This window comes from Oryx dammah, unplaced genomic scaffold (genome assembly GCF_014754425.2).
Source record: "Oryx dammah isolate SB20612 unplaced genomic scaffold, SCBI_Odam_1.1 HiC_scaffold_21, whole genome shotgun sequence".
NCBI classification, from domain to species: Eukaryota; Metazoa; Chordata; class Mammalia; order Artiodactyla; family Bovidae; genus Oryx; species Oryx dammah.
The window spans coordinates 41517244-41542934 of NW_024070205.1; the positions used below are offsets into that span (position 1 = coordinate 41517244).

General features: G+C 38.8%; 1 protein-coding gene across 15 annotated transcripts in view; it reads right to left on the reverse strand.

Moving 5' to 3' along the window:
• Window positions 1-24736, reverse strand: part of PRRC2C (proline rich coiled-coil 2C) — a 94725-nt gene extending 69989 nt beyond the window's left edge. For 9 of the 15 annotated variants that reach the window (XM_040263520.1, XM_040263518.1, XM_040263510.1 and 6 more), the window contains exon 1: window positions 24474-24702. The gene's annotated coding sequence lies outside the window, so the exon portion shown is untranslated. Of the gene's footprint in view, window positions 1-24473 lie in introns of all 15 variants that reach the window. The other 6 variants (XM_040263511.1, XM_040263509.1, XM_040263522.1 and 3 more) reach the window with 4 other exon arrangements.
• Window positions 24737-25691: the final 955 nt, after the last annotated feature.

Here is a 25691-nt window from a genome sequence, read left to right on the forward strand (position 1 = left end):
GAATAGGGTAGGGTGGGAGGTGGGAGGGAGGTTTAAGAGGGAGGGAACATATACCTATTCATATGTTGATTCATATGCTGATTTGTGTTGATATATGGCCAGAAACTACAATATTGTAAAGCAATTATCCTCCAATTAAAAATAAATAATTAAGTTGGGGGGCTTCCCTAGTGGTCCAGTGGTTAAGAATCCACCTTCCAATGAAAGGGACAAGTGTTCAATCTCTGGTCGCAGAACTAAGATCCCACATGCCAAAGGACAATTAAGTCCACTCACTGCCCATGTACTACAGAGAAGACCCAGCATAATTCAACCCCCACAAAGCTGAGTCAACAAGAAAAATATCTCAACATTTGACAAAACGCAAATGTTATACAAGAGCTCACAAACTGAAGAAAAAACTTGAAGAAACCCAATTATTAATTATTAATGCTATGTTAACAGACAATTCACTAGAGAAATAATACCACTAAGCAAATGTATTGAAATGCTCAATTTTATAAATAAACAAAACTAACAAGTTAGGGCAGTTCAGCCTGTCCATATGTTTACACAAGGAAAACAAAGTAACATAACACAATTTAACCATAGGGTGATAGAATATCTAATTCAATTCAGTCATCACAAAACATTTAGAGCTTGGAAAAAAAAATCACAAAATGAACTTTAATTTTCCTACTTAAAAGTAAAATGAAATAAAAAATGTCTTATAAATTATAAGGAATTCCAAATACAAAGAAAAAGAAAAATTCCGGAAAATATACTAAAAAATTCTGTTCGAGTAGTTCTTTTTAAGGTTCAAACTTCTGTACAGAGTTTCTCCTTCCACTATTAACAAACTACTGCCTATATGGTACTCCCTTCAGTGCATGCTCTTCCACCAAACAGATAAACCAAATACATCCTGGATGTATTCTGAGGTAAGAAAGATGGACAGAGTCAAATTCTCAGGCCAACAGAACAGAGAATTTATTCTTTCATATGCATATGAGTCTCTCTAATATAAAACCCAAGAAAGCTTTACAGTACCAACTAACTCTCCCAAAAAGTAAATCATCAACACACATGACTGAAGCTAGTACAAATGATAATTATGAAAAGATAATTCAAAGATGAAACTATCACAATGTACCCATTTTTATAGGAGTGTATGCATTTCTAAAGACAAAGAATTTGTAGCCATAAACAATGCTGGATACATGAGAAAAGCCAACTGCACCATCATGGTTTGCCAGTTATGTGTGGGCACTTTTAGCAATCCCATTCCTAGGCATATATGCCAAGAAAACTCTAGTGTGAAGACACACATGCACCTCCCCCCAACTTCATACCAGCACTATTTACAATAGCCAAGAAACGGTAGCAACCTAAATGTCCACCAACAGATGAATGGATAAAGATATACATATACACAATGAAACACTACTCCGGCATAAAAAGCAATGAAATAATGCCACTTGCAGAAACATGGGTGGGTGGACCTAGGGACTGTCATACTAAGTGAAGTCAGAAAGAAAAAGACATATACTATATGATGTCACTTCTATATAGAATTGTGAACTTCCCAGGTGGTCCAGTGGTCAAGAATTGAACTGTCAATGCAGGGGACATGAGTTGGATCCTTGGTCCAGGAAGGTCCCACATGCCACAGGGCACCACGTGCTGTAACCACTGAAGCCCTCGTGCCCTGGAGCCTGTGCGCCGCAACAAGAGAAGGCACCACAGTAAGAGACTTGCCCACTCTAACTAGAGAAAGTCCATGGGCCGCAACAAAGACCCGGAGTAGCAGAAAACAAACAAAATTTAAAAAAAAAAAAAAAGATGGGTTAAGTTCTGGAGAGATAATGTACAGCATTATGATTACAGTCAACAATACTGTATATGTATCGCAAAGCTGTTAAGATGTTAAATGCTGTCACCACACTCAAAGTAATATTATGCATGTGATTTGTGGAGGGTTTAGCTAATGCTACAGCCATAATCACCATTCACCTTAAACTTACACAATATCATATGGCAATAACAACTATTAAAAAAAAAAGAACTACAGACACAGACAAAATGTAAAACCTGAAACCATAAAACTTTTAGAAAAAACATTGGAGAAAATCTTTGCAACTCTGGATTACATTATATAAAGACTGCTTAGTACTCTAAAAGCACAATCTATAGGGAATTCCCTGGCAGTCCAGTAGTTAGGACTCTAAACTTTCACTGCTGAGGGCATGGGTTCCATCCATGGTCTGGGAACAAGCCACATGGGGGTTGGGGAACACAATCCATAAAAGGTGAAATTTCTAAATTGGACTTTTGCCTTTTGAAAGTTCTCACTGTTGAGAATGAAAATGCAAGCTACTCTCTTGGAAAAAAAATCTGCAAATCATGTATCTGACGAAAGACTTATCTAGAACATGTATAGAACTCTCAGACCTAACAGTACAATCCAGCTGTTTTTTAAAGAGCACAGGATTTGACACCAGAGATACCTAAGTGGCAAATAAACACATGTAAAGATGCTCAGCATTTCAGTATCTGGGAAATTCAAATTTAAACCACAGTAAGATACCTCTATACTTCTACTGTATTGGCAAAAACTACAAATTAAACCAACTGTTGATAAGGATGTGGAAGAACTGGAACTCGCAAAGTCTGCTCATGGGGGTGTAAAATGTTATAACCATTTGGGAAAACAGTTTGGAGGTCCTTAAAGAAGAAAAAACATCCAACAACCATACAATCACAATTCCATATGTGATTGTCCATATGGAATTGTCCATATGTCCATATGAAGACTCAGACTTGTACTCTGGTTCATAGTTTTATTTGTTAACAGGCAAGCACTGGAAACAACCCAACTGTTTACCAACAGGTGACTAGAAAACCATACTGTTGTATATACATAAAAGAAATGAATATCCAAGCAGTAAAAAAGAATGAATTACTGGTAAATGTAACTACATGGATAAATCTCAAAGTGATTATGCAGAAAGAAGCTAGATTTCCAACATATGCACTATATACAGAATTTAACTCTGGATGAAAAATATTGCCTTCCATTATCAGTAAACAAAGGATATTACTGCCATCAAGCCAGCAGCTACAGCTGACAAAGCCAACTGTGCACCCTGAGGGGATTCAGGATGAAGAAAAGGAGGACACTGGCCCAAGACAGTTAAGGTGCATATAAAAGGAATGATTTCAATGGGCCCAGATCCTTGAATCATACATAGAAAAACACTAAGTTCATTAACTTGAGATGTCTGGTTTTCTTTAATTAACAGTAATTTTTCGATGTTCCCACTACCTGGGTTTCTTTGTAAAGTTTCTATATATCCTGGCTCCTCCCTTACCTCTTTGGACTGATTTCTAAGAGCCACCTGAGAAGCTAACTTCCAGACTTAAGTCTTCAGTTTTGTTCACCAAATAAAATGTAATTCTCAATTTTTACGTTGTAGTCGACTCTACAAAATGCAAACATATCTATGGTACAGGGAATGGGTAGGAACAGAAGGAATTTTTATTGATATGTTCCTTATCTTGACTGTGGTAAGTTTCATGATGTGTATATGCAAAATATCAAATACTTCACTTTAAGTATGTACAGTTTATTACTTATCAATAAAAAATATTTTTAAAAAGATCAAGGCCCTGTAGACTGAAAGCAAACAAGAACATTACCATGCAAATCTACCAGGGCAAATTAAGGAAGAGAGGGCTTCCCTGGTGCCTCGGACAGTAAAGAATCCACCTGCAAAGTAGGAGACCTGGGTTTGATTCCCGGGTTGGGGAGATCTGCTAGAGGAGGGCATGGCAACCCACTCCAGTATTCTTGCCTGGAGCATTCCATAGACAGAGGAGCCTGGTGGGCTACAGTCCATGGGGTCACAAAGAGTCTTTAATACTTTGTAATAAACTGGTGATCTAATAAGTAAATTGTTTTCCTGGATTCTGTGAACTGCTCTAGCAAATTAATCAAACCCGATTTATAGCCAGCCTGCCAGTCAGAAGCATGGGTAACAATCTGGACTTTTGACGGGCATCTGAAGTGTTGGGGGATAAGGGACAGTCTTGTGCGACTGAGCCTGTACTAATCTTTAGGATGTGATGCCATCTCCAGGTACCTAGGTCAGAAATGCGTTAGATTTTAAGACACCTGGATAACGGCTCGAGAATCTAATTGCTTGGTGTGGGGAATCTCCCCCCACCCCACAAGGCAAACAGAAATGTCAGAAGTAAAGTAGAATATTACAAGTACAGGAGACATAAAATAGTGTTTTTAATTTGTAGAAGAAGAAGATGGGGACAGCAGAGAGGGAAATAGGCTGGCAAGATACGAAACTGGAATCGGTAGGCCTGATAAGGAATAATGAAGAACAATGTAAAAATAGGGCTAATACTGAAGCAAAAGAAAATATCAGAACATAATAAGCAAGAAATCAACAAACTGTTTTTGTTCCCGGGATTGGTAAGAAAGCAGTTTAAGATTCTTGTGGCTATAAAGTTAACCAAAGGACAAAACTAGAAACATACAAGAAAATCAACTGGAAATGAAAAATAAACACATCTCTTGTCAAACTATGTTGCATACATCATATAATTGAAAGGAATGCTCTTAAGTACTTTCGTTACCAGACAAATCATTTTAAGTTATCTCAAAAAGAGCAGAAAAATCAAATTAAAAACAGAATAATAATAACTGATAAATTCAAGAGCTGACTCTTTTGGAAAAAATAATATAGAAATTAGCTGAGTCACTCTAATTTTAAGTTAAACACTAAGAAGAATGAGATAAATACAATAAAATACACACATGAAGAGAATGCTCTGAAATAAGTATTTTCTAGGAAAACAGAAATTACCAGATCTGGCTGAAGATAAACAGGCAAAAACAATAAAGGAGAAAAAAAACCCAACAACTCTGTTCAAAAACTGCCCATCCTCAAACAGTGTCTGGCCCAGGTGATTTCACAAGAGAATTTTGACTTTAAACAGAGACAATTCACATGCTATTTACAGTGAACTAAATGCAGGCCTTGGCAAACTAAGGCCTATGGCTAAATCCAGTCTGTAGCCTGTTTTGTAAGGCTTGAAAACTAAGAATGTTTTAAGCTGTGCTGCTGCGTTCTAAACTGAAGTCTAACGTGCAAAATACATACACATAAGGATATTCACTATGATATGGTATGTGATAAGGTCAGTCATTAAGTGATCCATATTTTGAAACATTACTGAACTGGAGATTTAAGAGCTAAGAATCTGCTCTCACAGATCTTTTCAGTTTGATAACTCAAATAACAGGTAATCAAAGTCATTTCACATGATGACAAATACTGTAAATAAAACCAAACAGGACAACAGGAGAAAGTACAAAAGGGCAGGTGATGGACAGGGAGGCCTGGCGTGCTGCAATTCATGGGGTCGCAAAGAGTCGGACACGACTGAGCGACTGAACTGAACTGAACTGAACTGAAAGTACTTTAGATCAGTGGATCATTATCAGCCTCTCTAGAGAGAGCTTCTGACTTGAATCTAACAGAGAAGCAGGCAGCTTCAAGGCTTAAGAAAATACAAATGCAAAGGCCCTCCCGCACTGATATGCTAATCATGTTCAAAAACAAAAAAGTGGTGAAGTGGAAGCTATTAAGAAAGGGAGGATTGGCTGGATGACCATTAGGATTTAAAATTTTATCTTTGAAGCAAATGAACTCTGAGTAGAGGCTTTTTGTTTTAAAGATATTCTGGGAGTTCCCTGGTGGTCCTGGGGTTGGGATTCGGGACTGTCACTGCTGTGGCCCAGGTTCAATCCCTGGTGGGGGAACTGAGCTCCCCACAAGCCTCTTGGCATGGCCAAAAATATATGTATCATTCTGGCAAGAACGTGGAGAATGGATTGCAGGGGCTCACATGTGGAATATGAAGATACCAGACTGTCACAACCTAGGGACAAGAGGTAGGCCGTGGCTGAAAAATGGAGACTAGTCACAGGAGTGTAGGAAAGAGGAGTCAAGGACAAGGAGTCAATGAGTCAAATTTTACGTTAACACTAAGAAGAATGAAAAAGATGAACGTGAAAAGCTAGACATTAAGTAAGGTGGGAAGCCTAGATTTAGAGAAGATGGGGGAAGAAAGAAGCTTCCCAGGTGATGTTAATGGTAAAGAACCTGCCTAAGAGATGAGAGTTCAATCCCTGGGTTGGGAAGATCCCATGGAGGAGGACATGGCAATCCACTCCAGTATTCCTGCCTGGAGAAATCACAGACAGAGGACTCTGGTGGAGAGTTGGACACGACTGAAGCAACTTACCATGCAAGCACAGGGGAAGAAAGCAAAAGAAGCTGTTGAGTTCGTCTCACTTCTCATCTGCCTTGTAGTTTACACAACAAATAAAAATCAGAAAGTAGTACCCAAATACATGTATGAAAATACTTTGTGTTCATTAGGTACAACACCATTGTCATTATTCCTCCCTATATCGTAAAAGGTGCTTCCAAGTGTGGTAATGAGAAATGCCTCTTCCTTCTGAGCACTGGCATGAGAACCTAACCCACATCAACACCACTGTATCCAAGGGACAACATATCTTCTCTCTTGTGTGCTCTTGCCCTTGGATACTAAAACCTAAAATAATGAAACCTACGTTCTCTTAAAGCCTGCTGGAGTAATTAGTATAGTCTTGAAATATAATTTAGCAAAGCAACCCTCTACAGGTTACACAGAAACAACAAGTCTTCTGAAATACCTCCCTATTGCTGCAGTGACAATATCCATTCAACACTTGTATAACAAAATGTGCTGAGAACTAATAAACTGCCAAATGTTGTTTTAAATGTTCAGTTGCTCAGTTGTGTCCAACTATTTGCAACCCCATGGACTGCAGCATGCCAAGGTTCCCTGTCCATTAGCAACTCCCCATGATGCCCGTGTTCATGGAACTTATAATAATAAGTACATGAAAACATGGAAATGAAAAAACTGGGTAAAGAGACAGCAGAGAGGAAAGAGACTTTAGACAGGATGATGAAGGTTTGAAAGACCTCTATGCACAAGGGGATATGAGTTAAGAAAATCCATCTGTGGTTCTCAATGTAGGTTGCACAGACTTATCCAGGAAGATTTTGAAAGGTAATATATGTCCAGATCTCAGTGCTAGACCAGAAATCAGAACTTCTGGGGCTAGGTCCAACAATGGCATTCTTTAAAAAGCTCCCCAAGTGTCTCTCAGTTCAGTTCAGTCACTCAGTCTTGTCTGACTCTTTGTGACCCCATGAATCGCAGCATGCCAGGCCTCCCTGTCCATCACCAACTCCCGGAGTTCACTCAAACTCACGTCCATCCAGTCAGTGACGCCATCCAGCCATCTCATCCCCTGTCGTCCCCTTCTCCTCCTGCCCCCAATCCCTCCCAGCATCAGAGTCTTTTCCAATGAGTCAATTCTTCGTATGAGATGGCCAAAGTACTGGAGTTTCAGCTTTAGCATCATTCCTTCCAAAGAAATCCCAGGGCTGATCTCCTTCAGAATGGACTGGTTGGATCTCCTTGCAGTCCAAGGGACTCTCAACAGTCCTCTCCAACACCACAGTTGAAAAGCATCAATTCTTCGGCACTCAGCCTTCTTCACAGTCCAACTCTCACATCCATACATGATCACTGGAAAAACCATAGCCTTGACTAGACGGACCTTTGTTGGCAAAGTAATATCTCTGCTTTTGAATATGCTATCTAGGTTGGTCATAACTTTCCTTCCAAGGAGTAAGCGTCTTTTAATTTCATGGCTGCAATCACCATCTGCAGTGATTTTGGAGCCCCCCCAAAACAAAGTCTGACACTGTTTCCCCATCTATTTCCCATGAAGTGATGGGACCAGATGCCATCATCTTAAGTTTTCTGAATGTTGAGCTTTAAGCCAACTTTTTCACTCTCCTCTTGCACTTTCATCAAGAGGCTTTTTAGTTCCTCTTCACTTTCTGCCATAAGGGTGGTGTCATCTGCATATCTGAGGTGATTGATATTTCTCCCAACAATCTTGATTCCAGCTTGTGCTTCTTCCAGCCCAGTGTTTCTCATGATGTACTCTGCATAGAAGTTACATAAGCAGGGTGACAATACACAGCCTTGATATACTCCTTTTCCTATTTGGAACCAGTCTGTTGTTCCATGTCCAGTTCTAACTGTTGCTTCCTGACCGGCATATAGGTTTCTCCAGAGGCAGGTCAGGTGATCTGGTATTCCCATCTCTTTCAGAATTTTCCACAGTTTATTGTGATCCACACAGTCGAAGGCTTTGGCTCTAAAGGACAGCTATGGTTGAGAACCACCACCAGAAAAACAAAGCAATTCTGATCTTGAAAACAAGGCAGGAGAGGAAGTCAGGTAGACAGAGGTCAAATTTTGCAGAATATTTTAGGCTAAGATAAAGAATATCGCCCATGTGTTTGTTCTAAATGCCATGAAGAGCCAATGGAGGAGAAAAAAGAAAGAAAGAAAATGAAGTCGCTCAGTCATGTCCAACTCTTTGCAACCCTATGGACTGTAGCCCACCAGGCTCCTCTGTCCGTGGGAATTCTCCAGGCAAAAATACTGGAGTGGGTTGCCATTTCCTTCTCCAATCGAGGAGAAAATAATAATAATAAAAAAATCTCAATTTCTGAGTAAATGCATGGCTGCATTCAGCAGACCCACATCGTAAGTAACAAAGGGGTACAATTTACATAAATTACTAATTAAAGAAAAAAAAACTTCTGAAGCTGTCTGCTCAAGAGGAATACTCTCTTCAAACTTGCTATCTTCTGACTTCAAAAAAACACATGAACAGTTATGAGAAACCAAAGAACTATATCCTCTACTTGTATCCCTTTAACTTTGAAAGCTTTTTATCATCTGTATACTATAAAGAATAGTTTTTAGTTCCATGGTGGCCCGGGTTCAATCCCTGGTCAGGGAACTAAGCTGCACAGTGAGGCCAAAATACAAACATACATACATATTTATATTAAATATATACGTATCTTATATGGCTTATACATAATAAACCACAAATATTTGCATTTTCTGGACATAAAACTGATTTTAAAAATTTATATATATATAATGTTACTATCCTGTCTACTACATACTTAAAAGTCTAAATCATCATGATTTGAGGGTCAGTCTGCAAAAACAAAGCTGTGTGAATAATATATCCTCTTTCTCTGTTTAACAAAAGAAAAAGAGAACATCTAAATTCAAAGTTCTATGACTCTGAGCAAAGCTGGTAAGAAACTAGTTGTTTTTCCCACTGCAATTAGATGTAGCAAAACATGCACCTACATTTTCTAAATTTTGAACAGTGAATATGTTACCTTTTTTGAGCAAAAACCAAAAAAAAGTTAAAATGAAAGGAAGAAATGGAGGAGAGTGGAAAAAAAAAGGAAGTCAGTGCTTTCAAAGCAAACAGTCTGTTTTCAAAAGGTCATAAGCGAAATTTGAAAGGCAGCAGTTTACCATAATATAAATACCAACCTTTTGAAATGAAAGAATGGAACAATGGTAACACGAATATGGTTTTCATGAAAGAATAGGTATTGCAGGCTGAATATTTGTGGGAAAAAAATCTTAAGGGATATCCACACATCAAGAGATTAGGTACCATTTCTAAAATTTCTTCAGGTGACTGATTTATAATTACAAAAGTATTTGTAAGTATTCCATACCAAAAATATTAAGTGATAGTTAAAATCTAGTATATTAGGGGGGCGAACACCATACTTTTGTAAATCACCAATCTACAAAATTCAATTAAAGGGCAGAATTATAATCTTTCTGGCCTCCATGAGCTTCTAGGTATCCAAGACCTGTTTACTTCTCTTCCCTCATAGTTCTTATGGTGATTGTTTAGTTTCTCTAGGAAACACAGCACAACGTCCCACTCATTTAACTTGCTTAACATTAAAAAGAAACTGCAAACATTTCCAGAGAAGCGCACTGGACACATTTAACAAATGTTTTATTGAACAAATAAAAGAAGAATATATACTAATAATAGTCAAGTATCACATACAAATATAAAGACCTTATGTGTAAACCATTTTCACTGGTTCCTGTAACTGACATCTGTATCATTTTTTTTCCTATCCCTATACAGGAGAGTTGGTTTTGTTAGCTTTCTCTTCTCTATGTGTTTTCCTCTTTGGCCATCTAACCTACTGTTCACTACTTCAGTAAGTATAATTCCCAACCAAACCCTTCCATCAGTTTTTTTAATTGTGTATAAAACAAAATATCCTCACTTAAATTTACTGACAGAATCACAAACTAAAAATGTTTAATTTCCCCACTCAAGCACAAAAACATTTACTCAGCGTGTACTATATTATCTACTATTAGTACTAGGAACAAATGAAAGAGACATGCTGATCTCCATCAACTGAGTATAGGTTTGAGAAGGCTGGAAAAGATGTTCAGAGAACTGGGAGGAAAGAAAGTCAACAATTAAAATGAGGCATTGAAAACACAGAAGCAGCTGGAAACCAGGGACACAAGTATTCCCAAGACTGTGGTTTGAAGACTGTTAACAATGAAAAATGGAGAAGGAAATGGCAACCCACTCCAGTATTCTTGCCTAGAGAATCCCAGGGATGGGGGAGCCTGGTGGCTGCCATCTATGGGGTCACACAGAGTCAGACACGACTGAAGCGACTTAGCAGCAGCAACAATGAAAACACCTGGCTTATGGCATCACTTCATGGCAAACAGATGGAGAAACAATGGAAACAGTGAGAGACTCTATTTTCTTGGGCTCCAAAATCACTGTGGACTGACTGCGGCCATGAAATTAAAGACTCTTGCTCCTTGGAAGAAAAACAATGACAAACCTAGACAGCGTATTTAAAAGCAGAGACATTACTTTGCCAATAAAGGACCATATAGTCAAAGTATGGTTTTTTCACAAGTCATGTATGGACGTGAGAGCTGGACAATAAAGACTGAGCGCTGAAGAACTGATGCCTTGGAATGGTGGTGAAGGGTCCTGAGAGACTCCTGGACTACAAGGAAATCAAACCAGTCAATCCTAACGGAAATCAACCCTGAATATTCACTGGAAGGACTGATTCTAAAGCTGAAGCTCCAATACTTTGGCCAGCTGATGCAAAGAGCTGACTCGCTGTAAAAGACCCTGATACTGGGAAAGATTGAAGGCAGGAGAAGGGGACGACAGAGAATGAGATAGTTGGATGGCATCACCAACTCAATGGACATGAGTTTGAGCATACTCTGGGAGATGGTGAAGAATAGGGAAGCCTGGCATGCCGCAGTCCACAGGGTCACAAAGAGTTGGACACGACTGAGCAACAACGTTCAGCAGCACGTCTAGGAGTGAGGAGTAATAGGAGGCTTTGTAAGCAGCTGGATTGAATATGAAATTAAGAGTTGTGTCAGATAAGTGTAAAGAAAAGGGAAGTAAGGATACTGCCAGAATGATTAGAGTAACATTTCAAGAAAGTCTAAACTTCACAAGAATGAAGAGAAGTTGGAAAAAAATAAGGAAGGTAGAAGGGACTGGAAATTTCAAAAAGACTGAATTAAAAACTTTAACAATAGTGATTATTTAATGCTTGCTGAATCAAGTTTATTTCTGATTGCTTTGTTCATTTAACAACAACAACAATAACAACACCAGGAGAAAGTGTACTATCTGTGCGAGAAAAGTGGAGGCATAGGAGCTTGTCATTTGAATTTAAGTTTACAGGTAATGACAGGGTTTAGATCAAGACATTAAAAGTTAAGTACACGTAATATGCACTGAGTGTGTACACATGTACAACACAGAAAATGGTAAAACAAATCCAGTAATAAACCATTAATAGTCAGGGAATATGGATGAACAGATGTGGAAATTCTTTGTACTGTTTTTTTAAAATATTTATTTTACTGCACCAGGTCCTAGCTGCAGCATGTGGGATCTTTGAGATCTTCACTGTGGCACTGAGGATCTTTAGGTCGCATGTAGACTCCTAACTGAGGCATGCAGAATCTAGTTCTCTGACCAGGAATCAAACCCAGATCTCCTGAATTAGGAACACGGAGTCTTAGCCAGGGAAGTCCCTCTTGGAACTATTTTTACATTTTTGGGAGATTAAGATTATTCTCCCTCCCCTAAAAGAAGTTTTAAAAAAATGTTTATCTGCTTTCCAAAACATGTTCTTCTCCCTGATTTTACCATAACCTTTTCCACTAACCTCTGGTTTAAAATCCTGAGTAATCTTTGATATTTATGTCTCCCATTTCTAACATAAAGAGGGATCCAAGTTCTATACATTCTAACTTGGTAGTGTCTCTTGAAGCCACATTGTTACTTAAATCTGAGCTATAGAGATGGGGAATGTAAAAATATCAGGTTGGATATAAGAGCTCAAAGCCTAAGTCACCAAAACTTACCAATAAAGAAACAACTTTAATAAAACTCGTAATGTAGGAAGTGATGACTTGATGTCAAAGCCAGTAATCAAGGGAAACTCACCATATGAAAATCAGAACTCAATTTTCATTACAGAAGAAATAAATATCAAACATGTAATAATAAATATCACTTAAAACATGTAATAATAAATATCATTTGAGGTTAAGAGATTTTAAAAGAGTCAAGTTATTATTATCAAAACTTACTGTATTATAATAGAGTTGAATATAAAGAATAAAGAGTTAAAGCAACAAGACAATGATATCTCAATCAACAAATCTATTTCAACTGTTGTAGAAACATCATTTTGAAGTATATTAATGCAAAAAGCATAAGAATCAATGCACTATAGACTGTAAAAGGAGGGGTGACTACTAACTGAATTGTGTCTCCCCAAAATTCACATGCTGAAGCCCTAAACACCAATTAACATAAGGTATTTGGAGCTGGTACCTTTGGGAGTTAACTAGGGTTAACTGAGGTGATGAGAGTGGGCCTCATATGGGATTAGTACTCTTATAAGTACTATAGAATGGGAACATATATATATTGGGTTAGAATGGGACAAACATAGAATGGCCAAGACTAGAGATCTCTTCAAGAAAATTAGATACCAAGGGAACATTTCATGCACAGATGGGCACAATAAAGGACAGAAATGGTATGGACCTAACAGAAGCAGAAGATACTAAGAGGTGGCAAGAATACACAGAAGAATTGTACAAAAAAGATCTTCATGACCCAGCTAATCACAATAGTGTGATCACTCCCCTGAGCCAGACATCCTGGAATGTGAAGTCAAGAGGACCTTAGGAAGCATCACTACGAACAAAACTAGTGAAGGTGATGGAATTTCAGCTGAGCTATTTCAAATCCTGAAAGATGATGCTGTAAGTGCTGCACTCAATATGCCAGCAAATTTGGAGAAAACAGCAGTGGCCACAGGACTGGAAAAGGTCAGTTTTCATTTCAATCCCAAAGAAAGGCAATGCCAAATGTTCAAACTACCCCACAACTGCACTCATCTCACATGCTAACAAAGTAATGCTCAAAATTCTCCAAGCCAGGCTTCAACAGTATGTGAACCAAGAACTTCCAGTTGTTCAAGCTGGATTTAGAAAAGGCAGAGGAACCAGAGAGCAAATTGCCAACATCTGTTGGATAATACAAAAAGTAAGAAAACTCCAGAAAAACATCTACTACCCTAAAGCCTTTGACTGTGTGGATCTCAACAAACTGGAAAATTCTTAAAGAGAAGGAAATCCCAGACCACCTTACCTGCCTCCTGAGAAATCTGTATGCAGGTCGAGAAGTGACAGAACCAGACATGGAACAATGGACTGGTTTCCAATTGGGAAAGGAGTACATCAAGGCTGTATATTGTCATCCTGCTTATTTAACTTACATGCAGAGTACATCATGCGAAATGCCGGCTGGATGAAGTACAAGCTGGAATCAAGATTGCCTGGAGAAATATCAATAACCTCAGGGATGCGGATGACACCACCCTTATGACAGAAAGCAAAGAGGAACTAAAGAGCCTCTTGATGAAAGTGAAAGAGGAGAGTGAAAAAGCTGGCTTAAAACTCAACATTGAAAAAACGAAGATCTGACATTGAGTCCCATCACTTCATGGCCTATAGATGGGGAAACAAAGGAAAGAGTGATAGACTTTATTTTCTTGGGCTCCAAAAATCACTGCAGCCATGAAATTAAATGATGCTTGCTCCTTGGAAGAAAAGCTATGACAAACCTACACAACATAAGTAAAGAGATGTTACTTTACCAACAAAGGTCTGTCTAGTCAAAGCTATGGTTTTTCCAGTAGTCATGTATGGATGTGAGAGTTGGACCACAAACAAGGCTGAACACTGAAGAATTCATGTTTTTGAGCTCTGGTATTGGAGGAGACTTTTCAGAGTCCTTGGACTGCAAGGAGATCAAACCAGTCAATCCTAAAGGAAATCAGTCCTGAATATTTATTGGAAGGATTGAAGCTGAAGCTCCAATACTCTAGCCACCTGATGCAAAGAACTGATTCACTGGAAAAGACCCTGATGCTGGGAAAAATTGAAGGCAGGAGGAGAAAGGGATGAGAGAGGATGAGATAACTGGATGGGATCATCGACTTGATGGACATGAGTTTCAGCAAGCTCCAGGAGTGGGTGATAGACAGGGAAGCCTGGCATGCTGCAGTCCATGGGGTCAAAATGAGTCAGACATGACTGAGCGACTGAGCTGAACTCTTATAAGAGGAAGAAATATTAGAGCTCTCTCTCAGTCATGTGAGGACTCAGCTAGAAAGCATTTAGCCATGTGCAAGCCAGGGAGACTTCACCAGAACCTAGGTATGCTGGCATCCTGGTCTTGGACCTCCAGCCTCCAGAACTGTGGTAAACACATTTCTGTTGTTTAAGCCACCTTGCTTATGGTATTTTTCTCATGGTAGCTGGAGCTAACAAAGATAGAGAAGATTGATATATAACTTCAGAAAACAGCATTCATCACTCAAATTTTAACTTGATCTTTCATTTAAAATAAAGAAGCCAAGACATTCACCACTCTTGAGTTCCAGGTCAACTAGCAGTCACAAAATTCTACCTTTCTTTTTAAAATTAACTTTTGTTGGAATATAGTTGATTTACAATGTTGTAAAATATTATCTTTCTAAAAACCTTACTTTTGATTAATCCCTCCTCCAGTTGCTTGACTTTAAACACACTAATCGAAGTACTCATCTTTATGTACTCCTTAAATACAAGACAAATGAGAATCACACAGTATTTGAGGCTGAAAACTATTTTATATTTGAACAGTCAATATGAATTAATGGGACCAGAAATATGAATATATTGGACCCTGTCCTTTCTTATTTGTCAAAAAACTCAATAGAGACCTGGAAAGTAGACACCACATATGACACATACATCTGAAAGAGTAACAATGCATTAAATGACTTTCTTAAGACTTAAAAAGATCTTCAAATGTTGAGTAGAACTAAATTGGATCTAATAAATAGCTACATAGTCATACTTCAAGAACTGACTTTCATAAATATAGAATACAGATTTAGTCTGTTCATATCAAAAAGGACAGTTAGTGAACAGTGAGCAATGTGATACTACTGTTTTATAAACACTGCTACTTTAACAGAAATCCAATGTACAACTCTGGAACTCTGACAGTTCTACTGAATCTTATGCTTATCACACTGTTTATAGAGTATTACGCTCAATTTTTGTCTTCATTAAGATAACCAATAAAAACAAACGAAACTGGATACGAAAGAAAAATTTTCTGTTCAGTTTATCCACAGGTGGAACAAGTTATATCTTAAACTCATTCTCTACTTTCACCATTAGCCAAGCAACCCAAAGAGCTGTGAAATGAAGTGTTACGTATTTTTGCTGAGGCACAAAATGTGCATCCAATACCATGAGGTATGTGAGAGAAGGGTGCTTCTAGGAAATAAACCTAAGATATTCTCTCTCATCTCCTGTTGTTCCATGCCCATGGCTTGTTTTGGTTTTTAGAGAAACAGTAACTCTTGTGAAGAGATACATAACTGTTTCTGTGTTGGGGGGCCCAGGGAGAGGAAGAAGAGCTCTGAAAAGAAAGCCAAATCCTGGTGCAGATGATGGAAGCCAAGAGAAAGTGAAGAGGTCTGAATACTATTACGGTGTTCAAGTATTTGGAAACTTAGATCTTAAAATATGAATGTTAAAGGTCAACTACAGCATCTTCCTGGGCACCAGATACATTTAAGCAGAAGAAAGATAAGCCTCTATCAAAAATATTTTAAAAGGTAACTTCTGCTTTGAATGAGAAGTTGCACTGGTCAAGTTCTGTGGTCATTTTCATTTTTAATTGTTATAATCACTTTGTTGTTGTTTAGTCGCTAAATCGCATCCAACTCTTTTGTGACCCCATGAACTGTTGCCCACCAGGCTCTTCTTGTTCATAGGATTTCTCAGGCAAGAAACTGGACTGGGTTGCCATTTTCATCTCCAGGGGATCTTCCTGACCCAGGGATCGAACTCACATCTCCTGAACTGCGGACAGATTCTTTACCACTGAGCCAACCAGGGAGGCTCATAACCAGTAATTCTGAAGTCAGAATGACATAAACGTTATTTGCAGCAACATGGATGGGCCTAGAAATTATCATATTAAGTAACTCTGACAAGAAAAACAAGGATATGATACTGCTTATATGTGTAATCTAGGGAAATAACAAATGAACTGACTTACCAAACAGAAATAGATTCACAGACAAAGAAAACAAACAGGATTCCCAATGAGAAAAGGGTTTGGGGAGGCGGGGGGCAAAAATTAGGAGTTTGGGATTAACAGATACATACTACTATATATAAAAGAAAGAAACAAGGATCTACTATATAGCACAGGGAACTATATTCACCATCTTGTAATAACTTATAATAGAAAAGAATATATATGTATAACTGAGTCACTGTGCTGTACACCTGAAACTAATATTGTAAATCAACCACATTTTGATAGAAAATAAATTTAAAAAAATAAAGCAAAGAGTGACGGCCAATATTTCTTAAAATCATCTGCTTCTATAATAGTAAAGCTAAGAATATCGCCATATGTTGAATGCCTCTACTACAATATCACTACAGCAAAAGCATTAAAAATTGTCATTTTAAAAAACAAAGTGTAATATAAATATCTGTTGGCATTCTAATCAAAATGGTAGAAGCACTCAGGCTGTTCTTAGGAACTTAAATGTAAAATTAAGACTCTGGGGCCAAGAAAGCCGTAATAATCAGAAAAGAAATGTAGCTATCAAATCTTCTGTACTATATAAGCTACTATAAACCAGCAAAGTGAAGGTGTGTGCCTATCACTTCCTCTGTAAGGTGATTGTCAGGGCACTCTTTGGACAACCTGAAATATTTTAAAATTGTTCCTATTTACACAATTACTTCTCTTAAAAACTGATTCAGTTAAAATCTCAGCTCTAACATTTAGTAGTTGGGTGATATTTTTAGAGCATAATTGTGGCATACACATATTATGGCATAAGCATTTTCTGTCATTAGATGTAATTCTGAATTTTTCTTTCCCATCTGTGGGCTACATCTTCTGGCCTGTTGTGAGTCTTAAGTGTGTAGAGAGCTGTTAAATGGTACTAATAATGAGTTTAATAAATGGTAATTTAACACTTTCAAACTTAAATGTAATAAATAAAAAATAACACATAAATAATTTCTTAGTCAACTTTGTTTTTTTGCAAGGTTAAGTATATTGGGTATTATGGAAGAAAAAGAGAACCACTCTCTTAAGATAGTCATCCAACATCATTAATTATTCAAAACTTTTCATGACTCAAAAGCTGTCTTTATGGGTTGGAATTTAAAGTTTAAATTTTTAACTGTAGAAAATTGGTTAGCATCCCTTCCCATCAAGCACTGGCTCTATTCCTCCACCATTAAAATGATCTGTCTCAAGACATGTTAACTTACCCAGCTCTTTCTACTTCCATTTTTATACTATGTTTTCAGGTTTGTGACAAATACAACCAAAGAAAAAAAATTTGGGGGGGTGGGATGGTGATGGTTATGGTGAGGTCAGAATTTCAAGCAATCGGCACATGTAAGCTGTTCTTGACTTTTCAATCCATATTCAACAGTTCTTTCTTCAAAAGAGATAATTTGTCTCCAAAATGTCAGAAGACTCTGATTCTACAGCTGGGAGATATTTCACCTTTCTACATTCTGTATTGTGCAGCTGCATGTAACTGCTGCTGCTGCTAAGTCGCTGCAGTTGTGTCCAACTCTGTGCAACCCCATAGACGGCAGCCCACTAGGCTTACAGAACTGTACATTGAAAAATACAATTTTTCTTAATCTAAATTTTAACACTTATACAGCAATATAACTAACCTTCCATATCTCTGTCAAAAGCTTTGTTTCAATAACATCTTTTCCCTGCTTTTGAAACAAAATTCCTCTATCTGTCCCATTTCAGAAGCAATTTTTCATGTAATATTCTTCAGTTAAGATCTACAAAATTTAAACCAAACATTAAGTTACTTAAAAGTACAGGTCAAGAAAAGCCAAAATATTTAGTTTTTTTTTTAAAGATTAAATAGTAAGTATAGTTTTACTCATGTATGCTCTTGCCTCTCTGAAAGCTGATAATCTATGTGTATTTTAGTATACTGTTCCCAAATTACTAGAAATATTTAATATGCTACAGTGCCCATCTTTAAAATATATGAGATAAACTGAAATTCTGTACTTGTTGTTGTGCAACTACTTAACCCATCTTGGTAGTAAGTTCTAGGCTTTCTGTTCCTAGAGACCACTTCTCCAGTCTCCCAATTGTTTTTGATGTTCTAAACGCATCTTTAACATCTCTCCTTAAGGAGCCTTTCAGAGCACTGGCCTTCACAGGGCCTTTGTGCACAGGAAAACAAAACTCTGGGAAGAAACAGGTACTCCTCTTGGCGAGGGGGTTGATGCCTTGGGAGGGAGAAGAGGAAGCACAAATTTCCCTAGGAGGCCTACCCAGGGCACAGGACTCTGCAAGCAGATTATGGATGGATTTCAGCCCTTGCTACCTCCCTCAGCCTGGCATCTCTGTGCAGTACACAAATGGTACAACCATAGCCAGCAGCCCTGCACTTTCAGATTATACATTAGGAAAGAATGAGGAAGGAAAATCAATTTTAACTTCTGTAAACACCCATTCTCTAACTACATATACACCCATGAGGCGATCTTCCAGTCTCATTGAGAATATCCTCAATGGAAGCTTTCCAATTTCTATTTTTCATGTTTTTCTGTTTTAAATGTCATTAAGACTCATGTTAGTCACTCCGTTGTGTCTGACTCTGCGATCCCATGGACTGTAGCCCACCAAGCTCTTCTGTCCATGGAATTCTCCAGGCAAGAATACTGGAGTGGGTAGCCGTTCCCTTCTCCAGGGAATCTTTCCAACCTGGATCAAACCTGGGTCTCCAACGTTGTAGGTGGATTCTTTACTGTCTGAGCCATCAGGGAAGACTCATGTGATATCAAAGATTACATTCAAAAAGCATAGGAAACACATTTAATGTGATCTTTGTAACAATCCTCTAAGATAGGGAAAACAGGTATTATCTTTATTTTCCAGATGAATACAGTGTATCTACAATTTGAAGAAGCCAAGTCACTTGCCCCAAAAGTTTAACAGCTTTTGGCACAAAGTGACAAAAGGACTAACCCTAGGTTTTAAAAGTCCTAGTCCAGAGCTTATTTGAATATTCAACCTACCTAAAAATTAAGAAGTCTCACTACTAATTCCTCCATGCTTAACCTTTCAACCTCATTACCTGATTTACATTCTCTTAGGGTCCACCACCAATCACTGAAGCCAAAGCCAAGAGCCAGTTTTCACATATTTTTCTGAACTTGGCTACATTTGGCTCTAACAAAACCTAATTTTCAGACTTTTCTCTTCCACTTTGATTTCTGTAGTGACAAGTTACTCATCAGTGTTCTCCTCTTGCCATAGATTGTCTTAGACATCCTATTACATTTCTCTAAATAAGCCCATTCTACCTTGCAGTTTATCCTGGTCATGGCTGACCCAAGTATGTAGTTAAGGTTCTAATTTATATCTCTACTCCTGCAGTGCTACTATTTCCTGTTTGATGAATCTATTTCTAGACTTTCATCACTTCTGGCCTTCATTAATTCTAACTGCTGCCTGATTCTATGCAGTATTCATTTCTTACAGCAGTTCTGTTCCAAAGGGTGGAATACAAATGACTACTGATGGTATATTACATGATTTTAAGTGGTCCATAGAGGGATATTTAAAATTACATGTTTACTTCAACATATGTTGAGGGAAAACTCTAACACCAAATAGTCATGTAAATTTTTCTTTCAAATTCATTTGATTAAAAGACAGTAAGCTGAATTAAAGAAAAACTTTGACAGATGGTTTGAAGATAAAGCAAAAACTGTAAATGACTAAAGTTTGGGAAACAATGGCCACTGGGAAATTCATGTAGTATACAAGTTAAGCACTGAGGCCCTGGGTCAATGATTCAAACCTCACTTACTAGCTAAGTAACTTTCAACAAATTACTAACTCTCTTTAAATCCCAGTTTTCTACTTGTGTCATATTAATAAAGTAGTCCACATTGTAGGCTTACTGTATGGACTGAGAGAACCCTCAAAGTGCTCTTGGTTCAGTACCTGGCATGGTGAGTGCTCACCGAATAGCAATAACTACAGTTCGTCTCTTCCAGCCATCACACCTTTACTTGTCATCAGCTGGACACTTGACCTGTACTAGAGACAGTTTTCCATATATGAATTTTCTGCCCAAATTTTCATTGCCTGCCTGTATATTTTTAATTTTCCAGGATGAATCCAAAGATCATGCAGTAACTTTTAATATTAAAGACTGTGAGCATCTTGGAAGTAGGAACCAAAAGCCATTTTCCTCTGATGCACTGTGCCTTACAAAATTAAAAGAATCTGTAATGTTTGTTGAATAAATCTAAAAATTAGGAAGGATAATCTGATGCAAGTAAATCTCACAAGTTACAGTACAGAAACACAAACTACCTGAAAGCATTTGATTCCAATAGGTAAATAAAGGTGGGTGTGTGGGGGGGAATGATGGGGTATTCTTTTGCCCCACTATTTGTCAGCTGAACCTTAGTTGTGGGTCTAATCTTAATGTTTCCTAATCTCATTCATTAGCATATAACAAACTCTAGGCATATGCCAACTATTGTACAAAGTGATAAGAACACAGAAACTGTCTAGTAAGGGAAAACAGACTAGTATCAGAACAGACAAGTAAACAGACTACTACTAGATACTGTTATGTAAATAATACCCAATAATGTTTTGAAGTGCTCCACAAATGCTGATGATGTCCTGCTCTTCTTTAATGTAGAACCCCTGGCACTACCACATATGGATCAGTATATTACACTGACAGAAATAATTTCACTGCTATCCTGTGTTCAACTCTAGGTACAGACTAACCACACAAACGTTTCTGTCTGCCAACCAGGCAACTGTTGAAACTCAGTAACAGCCTTTCTTCTGATTTACCAGCAAATATGTTCACACACAGGCCCCCAAATGTGATAGGCATTCTGTCAATCAAGAGCAAAATAATGACTAGAAATATAACTGGCAAAAAGGTCAGACTATATTTAGCCTGGGGGGAGGGTGGTGGTGGTGGATAGATACACAATAAAAAGTTTACTGTAAGTTAGCCTCCCCAGTGAACACTTTTACCTCAAAAGATGTACTGACTGAGGCAACAAGGGCATTACTGAGAATTTTTAAATGTTATGACTCAAAACTAACATATCAATTCTCAAGACTTCTAAACAACAGTTAACACAGACTGAGAAGTTTTCATGGGGTTATCCAGTTCATAAAGTGACAAGTTTTGCTTTACTGAAGGTATATCAGTCATAACTCAAGCAGACACAACTTTTGGATCTCCTTCATAGTAAGAATAGGGTTCTATACCAATTTGTGTTAACATTTTATCAGTGATCAATCCTTGCCTTACACAAATACAGCATAAATAGAATCTGAAACACAAGTTACTCAAGTGACTTACATACTGAAGTGCTGTTTGGGGAATGACAGAGGGAGGAAACCACTTGGGAGGTTTAACATAGTCTTGGAGGACATAATTTAGTCTTCAAAGATATATTACCAGTAAAGACAGAGGGGTAAGTGTAGAGGAGAGAGAGGAATTGGGATGACCCAGAACTTCTGTATTTTCAGTCATGCCCAATATATTGATACCAGGTGTACTGACTCCAGAACATGAAGAAATCTTTAAGAAACAAAACCTAACACACATGTGTTTTGTAAAAAAGATATTTAGGTCTAAAAATATCTTAAAAAAAAAGGGGGGGGACTATTTATTAAGTTCTCAAAGAAGGTATACCCTATTCTGAAAATATACAGGTTACCCTCTGCTGAGAGTGTTTTCTTCTATCATTATCCTGCCATTCTCCTTCCACTGCTAGTTGATGTCTTTGTATGAGCACAGCAATAAGCCCTTTCCATACATTATCTATGATAATCCTATAACAAGACTTTGAAGGAGTTATTATAATCATCTCCAGTTTACAGATGAGAAAATATTTTATCAATACAGGCCATATAGCAGAATTTAAAACTCATGTTGTACCACAGAGTTTTACTCAACTGGCCTTTAAATCATAAAAAGTACAAAAATTAGCTTCTACCCCATCCCCAGAATAGCTGTTATCTATTTTTTACATCTTGCAACACTTTAACCTTAGCATGCAACAATGTTTCTATACTGACTCAAGCAAAACAAAAAATAGGCTAATAATACTGTATCTTAACTTAGTTACTATAGTTTATAAAATTACAAAGAACAGGGAAACAGCTTGATAGCTCAGAGCATCCCCTTTCTGTTTAGACAATCCCCCTTGCTGTTTAGACAATCTGGGTTTGAATCTATGCAGCACCATCAAAAACTGCCCTGTGACCTTGGTCAAACCACTTTAATTTCTCAAATTTCATTTCCTCCTCTGTAAAATGGGGATGATGATAGTACCTTCCTCAAAGGCTTGTTGTAAGATTAACAGAGAGAATGTCTGTAAACAGCATATTTCTGTGCTCAGTAAAGGTCAACTAGTGGAGGTGGGAAAACCACCATATATAGACCAAAATATAAACGTAAAATTAAAAGTCTATATTCTGAAAATTCCACTACGGAAAAGGAGAGAATTATTAGTTGACTATATGCTAGAAACTCAAATTCCATCTATTCCTCCTCTTTTTAGGAGATCAATGCATCTGAGGGGGGCCAGGAAAGATGCTGCAGTGCATCTGATGGCACACACCTAAAAATGGCTCCAGTCAGAGCAGCATCTTAATTACCAACAGGGGCGGTTAAATCTACTTTTAACAAATGCTGGAGTTGGACTTGGTGGGCGCTTAAGTTATCATCCCATCATTTCTATCTGCAGGAGTAAGCTATCAAGCCTTCAAATCAAGAATCCTGATTCTTCTGAGGGCATTACAAATGAAAATCCTACAGCACAGCCGCCTACTGTACAATTCAAAGTACCCTGGCGAGGTATGAATCTATGGACCTAGGTTGAAGATCGGTCAATGCGGAAATCCGGGTAGCCTTAGAAGCCAGCAAACATCAGGCATGTCAGAAACCTCAAAAGAATCTCAGATCAGGTCAAAACATATATACACCCCTTTAAAGGAATTAGACACATTCCCCTCGACGAAAGGAAGAATTTAACAGGATTCCTATTGCCCGCTCCCACCCACCATTCCTTTTTCTTCAAGTCCTAAAGTGGGGCCTTTACCGTAACACCAATACTAACGCTATCTCAAAGCCAGGAAGCTGAAGGGTGGGATTCACCCTGCAGGTTAGGGGATGGAGGCCTAAGGGGAGAAAAGGCTATCTGAACCCGCCTCTGGAGTGGGGGCAGCAAGTCCCTAGCGGAAGTAGGAATGGTGCCGATTCCCTCAAGAACCCCTGACCGAGCCGATCTTTAACCCGGTCTCTCCCGCACACGACTCACTGCAAATTTCACCCTCCACTGAACGCGAAGAAGAGGCAGGCATTAAAAGGCCTATATGAGCCCTTCAGTCTGGGGAACGCGCACCCGTCTATCCTGCGGGAAGGAAAACTCCCTTCCCTTAACCGGCAACACGCGTAATCCCCTGCAGGGCCTGAGCTAAGGCCTGGGTGGGAGGAGACCGACGGGTCCGGAACTCCCGCTGCAGACCACATGGGGCGGATCCGACTCCGGTTTCCCGCTCCCCGAGCAGGAGGCCGAGGCTCCCCCAGAAGCAGAGACGATGGTAGTAAGCGAAGAAAAAAGGGGATGCCCGACCCGAAGGCCCCACTGCACGCGGCTCCCCCGACGGTGGGCACCAGGGTCGGGGTGCGCTCCCATGCCCCGGGCCGCCCCACGCCAGCCCTCCCCGGTGGGGCCCGCTTTGATCGCAGCTCCTACGCCCTCGCTTTCCTTACCCGCCAGGGTGAGTGTCAAGCTGAGTGTGTTTGCGCACTTCGAGGGGCTCCGCCGAGTTCTGATACGGGGAAAGGGAAGGGGGAAATAGGGGTAGGGAGCGGCTGGAAGGATCACGGGACCCGGAAAGCCTAAGCTACAGGGTGGACAAACCGCCAAAGCACTTTCGCTGCCGCCCGAGAGGGAGATAGCGAGCGAGAAAAAGAAGCAAGATGGCGGCTAGCCAGCCCCTACGTGCGACGTCATGCGGCGGCGTGCGTAAGGCGAATCCCCGCAAGACCGCCCCCACGGCGCGGAGACGGCCGGCTCACGTGAGGACTCCGTGGCGGCCCAACCCCGGCGGCAGGCTACGGCGCCTCTTGCTGGACTGGGGGAGTTCCTAAGATTAGAGCTCGCGCTGAAGGGTAAAGATTTTGTCTGAGATCTTTCCAAAAACTTGGAGAGACCTCAATTACAGGTTGTTATGCTTCAGAGAAGTGAGCGCTCTTGGTAGGTGCTGGATAGTTGTGTGACTTGGTTCAAACAGTTTGACAGTTTAATTAAAATTAAGCTATGCATAAAATTTAACCTTGATATTTGGCAATATGTTGGTATTTTCTAGAAAGGTGCAAACACAACACTCAGTACTCATAACACCAATACTTGTGTGTTGATAAAGATATAGAGATAAATGCATTATGATATATTTATATTATGGAATATTTGGAAGCCATTAAATTTTGAGTAATGTCTAAAGATAAGGGAAATGCTTAAGCCGTAATATGCTTATGCCGTAAATATGCTATAAAAACACACATATTAAAAATAGACATATATGCATGTTTATAGGAAAAAACTTTAAAATGTATTTTGAACTATTTGTAATGGCAAACACATTAATAGTGTTTAGAGCCATCAGATTTTTTTTAAAAAATGTTATGTTCACCTTTCTATAATACCCAGATTTTACAGTCAGAAAAATGGTTTTTTTTGTTTGTTTTGTTTTAAAATTTTTGGCTGCACCCACGGGCATGTGGGACCTTAGTTTCCACACCAGAGATTGAACCCTTACCCCAACGTTGGAAGGCATAATCTTAACCTCTGAACCACAGAAGTCCCAGGAAGTCACAGAGTTTTAATGTGTAATGAAAAAAATTCATAACTCATAAAATTGTTATGAGAAACAAATGATAAATGTGTGTGTACATATATACAGTGTATGTATATGCAGTGCGCATGCG